Below are 7,281 nucleotides of genomic sequence, written 5' to 3' on the forward strand. Positions count from 1 at the left end.
TGTCCCAGATTTTTTTTTTTCCTCCAAGATTTTGTTAGAGAACATGAGCCGGGTGAGGAGAAGAGGGAGAAGTGGACTGCAGGGAGCCAGGGCTGGATCCCAGGACTCTAGAATCATGACCTGAGCTGAAGGCAGATGCTTAACCAGCTGAGCCATCCAGGTGCCCCTATTTTTAGCCTTTTTTTTTTCCTTTAAAGATTTTATTTATTTGACAGAGATCACAAGTAGGCAGAGAGAGAGGGGGAAGCAGGCTCCCTGCTGAGAAGAGAGCCCGATGTGGGGCTGGATCCCAGGACCCTGAGATAATAACCTGAGCGGAAGGCAGAGGCTTGAACCCACTGAGCCACCCAGGTGCCGCTATTTTTAGCTTTTTAAGTAGACATTTAACATGAAAACATTTGAGTTGGTAGTACATTAAGTAGTAAGATCAGAATATAGCTATCAAAAGTATAAATTTTGTGAAATATATGAGTCCTCAAGTCCCAACAGTAATTAATGAATTTTTACCATAAATCACTTTGAATACTGTTAGTTAGGTTTACACTTACGTTTTTTCAAGTCCAGATTTTTGGGAACAAAGAATAAATGCCTGTTATTCTTTTGCTGGTTTTTCCCTTTTCAGGGTTCTTCTAGAATATTAATCTCAGATTATTTCCTAAAGCAGTTTCTAAAGGCATTAAACTTAGTAGACTACTTATAATGTATTAAATTACTATACTACCAGATAATAAAATTTTAAACTTTAGTAGCTTAATTCTGAAACCATTGTATGGTAATTTCTGAGCTTAATTACTTTGTGCCTTTCATAGCTGGGAAACCCAGAAAAATGTACTATGGTCATGTTTAATCTTTTTTCCTTTTGAACTTCTCTCAAAAGGGGAAGACGACGCTCATTTTATAAGCTCCTGCCAAATTTCTTCTAAGTCACCACTGTAGTGCCTTAAAATCAGACCATTGCTTCTCAAACTTAGGTGCATGTGAATCACCTGGGGATCCAGCCAAATTGCAGATTCTGATTTAGTAGGTCTGAGGAGAGGCTCTAGAGTCTTAATTTTTCATAAGCTCCCAGGTGGTACTGATGATTCTGGTTCATGGACCACCCTCTGTGTAGCCAAGGCTTACATAACATTAACCAAAACCCTATAAAGTCACCAAAACTTAATTTGATCAAACTACTCTGAGTATGGACAACATGCAAGTATTTTTTGTAGTGTTTCAAGTATTTATTAATTCTCTAACTACATCTCTCTTGTATAAACTGAAGTGGGGAAAAACCTTGAAATTGCACTTTTATTTTAAAATGGCCAGGTATGGTTATTTTATCTTTCACATTTATAATTAATATGTTGGAATCTTACAGGTATTAGAATTGAAGATTTTATTACATATAAATACATAAAGGGTGCAAAACCAAAAGTGGCAATATTTGTAAAACATTTCATTTTCATATAAAATAGACTAATCTGAATTTGAGATAAATGAAGAGATTTAGGGCATTTAAGAAAGGAAAGGAGACGGGGGGAGGAGTCAAGATGGTGGAGAAGTAGCAGGCTGAGACTGCTTCAGCTAGCCGGAGATCAGCTAGATAGCTTATCTAAAGATTGCAAACACCTGCAAATCCATCGGCAGATCGAAGAGAAGAAGAACAGCAATTCTGGAAACAGAAAAACAACCACTTTCTGAAAGGTAGGACCGGCGGAGAAGTGAATCCAAAGCGACGGGAAGATAGACCCCGGGGGGAGGGGCCGGCTCCCGGCAAGCGGCGGAGCAACAGCGCACAAAATCAGGACTTTTAAAAGTCTGTTCCGCTGAGGGACATCGCTCCAGAGGCTAAACCGGGGCGAAGCCCACGCGGGGTCAGCGTGGCCTCAGGTCCCGCAGGGTCACAGAAGGATCAGGGGTGTCTGAGTGTCGCAGAGCTTGCGGGTATTGGAACGGGAAAGCCGGCTACACAGAGCCGACAGTAAGCTCACAGCTCGGTGTTACCTTGAACTGGTCGCAGGCTCGGAGAGCTCGGAGCGCGGCCGGAGGTCAGGCAGACGGGAGTAACTGGGCGCTGTTCTCTGAGGGCGCACTGAGGAGTGGGGCCCTGGGCTCTCGGCTTCTCCGGGCCGGAGACCAGGAGGCCGCCATCTGTATTCCCGTCCTCCGGAACTCTACGGAAAGCGCTCAGGGAACAAAAGCTCCTGAAAGCAAACCCGAGCGGATTACTCACCCCGGCCCCGGGTAAGGGCCGTCTAATTCCGCCTGGGGCAAAGACACTTGAGAATCACTACAACAGGCCCCTCCCCCAGAAGATCAACAAGAAATCCAGCCGAGACCAAGTTCACCTACCAAGGAGTGCGGTTTCAATACCAAGGAGAGCAGCAGAATTCCAGAGGAGGAGAAAGTCAAGCACGGAACTCATGGCTTTTTCCCTGTGATTTTTTTTTTAGTCTTGCAGTTAATTTAATTTTTTTCTTTTTCATTTTTTGTTTTTTTTTTTTCTTTCTCGCCTTCGGGTAAAATTTTTTTTTTTTTTAACTGTTACCTTTTTCTTTTTTAACGATTTTTTACTAGTTTATCTAATATATATATTTTTTCTTTTTTACATTTTTCTTAGGTGTTTTCCTTTTTTTTTTTTTAATTCTTTTCTTTTCTTTTTTCTTTTTTTTTTTTTTTTTTCTTTTTTCTTTTCTTTTCTTTCTTCCTTTTTGAACCTCTTTTTATCCCCTTTCTCCCCCCTCACGATTTTGGATCTCTTCTAATTTGGTTAAAGCATTTTTTCCTGGGGTTGTTGCCACCCTTTTAGTATTTTACTTGCCCCTTCATATACTCTTATCTGGACAAAATGACAAGACGGAAAAATTCAACACAAAAAAAAGAACAAGAGGCAGTACCAAAGGCTAGGGACCTAATCAATACAGACATTGGTTATATGTCAGATCTAGAGTTCAGAATGACAATTCTCAAGGTTCTAGCCGGGCTCGAAAAAGGCATGGAAGATATCAGAGAAACCCTCTCGAGAGATATAAAAGCCCTTTCTGGAGAAATAAAAGAACTAAAATCTAACCAAGTTGAAATAAAAAAAGCTATTAATGAAGTGCAATCAAAAATGGAGGCTCTCACTGCTAGGGTAAATGAGGCAGAAGAAAGAATTAGTGATATAGAAGACCAAATGACAGAGAATAAAGAAGCTGAGCAAAAGAGGGACAAACAGCTACTGGACCACGAGGGGAGAATTCGAGAGATAAGTGACACCATAAGAAGAAACAACATTAGAATAATTGGGATTCCAGAAGAAGAAGAAAGAGAGAGGGGAGCAGAAGGTATACTGGAGAGAATTATTGGGGAGAATTTCCCCAATATGGCAAAGGGAACGAGCATCAAAATTCAGGAGGTTCAGAGAACGCCCCTCAAAATCAATAGGAATAGGCCCACACCCCGTCACCTAATAGTAAAATTTACAAGTCTCAGTGACAAAGAGAAAATCCTGAAAGCAGCCCGGGAAAAGAGGTCTGTAACATACAATGGTAAAAATATTAGATTGGCAGCTGACTTATCCACAGAGACCTGGCAGGCCAGAAAGAGCTGGCATGATATTTTCAGAGCACTAAACGAGAAAAACATGCAGCCAAGAATACTATATCCAGCTAGGCTATCATTGAAAATAGAAGGAGAGATTAAAAGCTTCCAGGACAAACAAAAACTGAAAGAATTTGCAAATACCAAACCAGCTCTACAGGAAATATTGAAAGGGGTCCTCTAAGCAAAGAGAGAGCCTACAAATGGTAGATCAGAAAGGAATAGAGACCATATACAGTAACAGTCAACTTACAGGCAATACAATGGCACTAAATTCACATCTCTCAATAGTTACCCTGAATGTTAATGGGCTAAATGCCCCTGTCAAAAGACACAGGGTATCAGAATGGATAAAAAAACAAAACCCATCTATATGTTGCCTCCAAGAAACTCATTTTAAGCCCGAAGACACCTCCAGATTTAAAGTGAGGGGGTGGAAAAGAATTTACCATGCTAATGGACATCAGAAGAAAGCAGGAGTGGCAATCCTTATATCAGATCAATTAGATTTTAAGCCAAAGACTATAATAAGAGATGAGGAAGGACACTATATCATACTCAAAGGGTCTGTCCAACAAGAAGATTTAACAATTTTAAATATCTATGCCCCCAACGTGGGAGCAGCCAACTATATAAACCAATTAATAACAAAATCAAAGAAACACATCAACAATAATACAATAATAGTAGGGGACTTTAACACTCCCCTCACTGAAATGGACAGATCATCCAAGCAAAAGATCAGCAAGGAAATAAAGGCCTTAAACGATACACTGGACCAGATGGACATCACAGATATATTCAGAATATTTCATCCCAAAGCAACAGAATACACATTCTTCTCTAGTGCACATGGAACATTCTCCAGAATAGATCACATCCTCGGTCCTAAATCAGGACTCAACCGGTATCAAAAGATTGGGATCATTCCCTGCATATTTTCAGACCACAATGCTCTAAAGCTAGAACTCAACCACGAAAGGAAGTTTGGAAAGAACCCAAATACATGGAGACTAAACAGCATCCTTCTAAAGAATGAATGGGTCAACCGGGAAATTAAAGAAGAATTGAAAAAAATCATGGAAACAAATGATAATGAAAATACAACGGTTCAAAATCTGTGGGACACAACAAAGGCAGTCCTGAGAGGAAAATATATAGCGGTACAAGCCTTTCTCAAGAAACAAGAAAGGTCTCAGGTACACAACCTAACCCTACACCTAAAGGAGCTGGAGAAAGAACAAGAAAGAAACCCTAAGCCCAGCAGGAGAAGAGAAATCATAAAGATCAGAGCAGAAATCAATGAAATAGAAACCAAAAAAACAATAGAACAAATCAACGAAACTAGGAGCTGGTTCTTTGAAAGAATTAATAAAATTGATAAACCCCTGGCCCGACTTATCAAAAAGAAAAGAGAAAGGACCCAAATAAATAAAATCATGAATGAAAGAGGAGAGATCACAACTAACACCAAAGAAATACAAACTATTATAAGAACATACTATGAGCAACTCTACGCCAATAAATTTGACAATCTGGAAGAAATGGATGCATTCCTAGAAACATATAAACTACCACAACTGAACCAGGAAGAAATAGAAAGCCTGAACAGACCCATAACCAGTAAGGAGATTGAAACAGTCATTAAAAATCTCCAAACAAACAAAAGCCCAGGGCCAGACGGCTTCCCGGGGGAATTCTACCAAACATTTAAAGAAGAACTAATTCCTATTCTCCTGAAACTGTTCCAAAAAATAGAAATGGAAGGAAAACTTCCAAACTCATTTTATGAGGCCAGCATCACCTTGATCCTAAAACCAGACAAGGATCCCACCAAAAAAGAGAGCTATAGACCGATATCCTTGATGAACACAGATGCGAAAATACTCAACAAAATACTAGCCAATAGGATTCAACAGTACATTAAAAAGATTATTCACCACGACCAAGTGGGATTTATTCCAGGGCTGCAAGGTTGGTTCAACATCCGCAAATCAGTCAATGTGATACAACACATCAATAAAAGAAAGAACAAGAACCATATGATACTCTCAATAGATGCTGAAAAAGCATTTGACAAAGTACAGCATCCCTTCCTGATCAAAACTCTTCAAAGTGTAGGGATAGAGGGCACATACCTCAATATCATCAAAGCCATCTATGAAAAACCCACCGCAAATATCATTCTCAATGGAGAAAAACTGAAAGCTTTTCCGCTAAGGTCAGGAACACGGCAGGGATGTCCATTATCACCACTGCTATTCAACATAGTACTAGAGGTCCTAGCCTCAGCAATCAGACAACAAAAGGAAATTAAAGGCATCCAAATCGGCAAAGAAGAAGTCAAATTATCACTCTTCGCAGATGATATGATACTATATGTGGAAAACCCAAAAGACTCTACTCCAAAACTGCTAGAACTTATACAGGAATTCAGTAAAGTGTCAGGATATAAAATCAATGCACAGAAATCAGTTGCATTTCTCTACACCAACAGCAAGACAGAAGAAAGAGAAATTAAGGAGTCAATCCCATTTACAATTGCACCCAAAACCATAAGATACCTAGGAATAAACCTAACCAAAGAGACACAGAATCTATACTCAGAAAACTATAAAGTACTCATGAAAGAAATTGAGGAAGACACAAAGAAATGGAAAAATGTTCCATGCTCCTGGATTGGAAGAATAAATATTGTGAAAATGTCTATGCTACCTAAAGCAATCTACACATTTAATGCAATTCCTATCAAAGTACCATCCATCTTTTTCAAAGAAATGGAACAAATAATGCTAAAATTTATATGGAACCAGAAAAGACCTCGAATAGCCAAAGGGATATTGAAAAAGAAAGCCAACGTTGGTGGCATCACAATTCCGGACTTCAAGCTCTATTACAAAGCTGTCGTCATCAAGACAGCATGGTACTGGCACAAAAACAGACACATAGATCAATGGAACAGAATAGAGAGCCCAGAAATAGACCCTCAACTCTATGGTCAACTAATCTTCGACAAAGCAGGAAAGAATGTCCAATGGCAAAAAGACAGCCTCTTCAATAAATGGTGCTGGGAAAATTGGACAGCCACATGTAGAAAAATGAAATTGGACCATTTCCTTACACCACACACAAAAATAGACTCAAAATGGATGAAGGACCTCAATGTGCGAAAGGAATCCATCAAAATCCTTGAGGAGAACACAGGCAGCAACCTCTTTGACCTCAACCGCAGCAACATCTTCCTAGGAACAACGCAAAAGGCAAGGGAAGCAAGGGCAAAAATGAACTATTGGGATTTCATCAAGATCAAAAGCTTTTGCACAGCAAAGGAAACAGTTAACAAAATCAAAAGACAACTGACAGAATGGGAGAAGATATTTGCAAATGACATATCAGATAAAGGACTAGTGTCCAGAATCTATAAAGAACTTAGCAAACTCAACACCCAAAGAACAAATAATCCAATCAAGAAATGGGCAGAGGACATGAACAGACATTTCTGCAAAGAAGACATCCAGATGGCCAACAGACACATGAAAAAGTGCTCCATATCACTCGGCATCAGGGAAATACAAATCAAAACCACAATGAGATATCACCTCACACCAGTCAGAATGGCTAAAATCAACAAGTCAGGAAATGACAGATGCTGGCGAGGATGCGGAGAAAGGGGAACCCTCCTACACTGTTGGTGGGAATGCAAGCTGGTGCAGCCAC

Source organism: Mustela erminea, chromosome 1 (genome assembly GCF_009829155.1).
Source record: "Mustela erminea isolate mMusErm1 chromosome 1, mMusErm1.Pri, whole genome shotgun sequence".
NCBI classification, from domain to species: domain Eukaryota; kingdom Metazoa; phylum Chordata; class Mammalia; order Carnivora; family Mustelidae; genus Mustela; species Mustela erminea.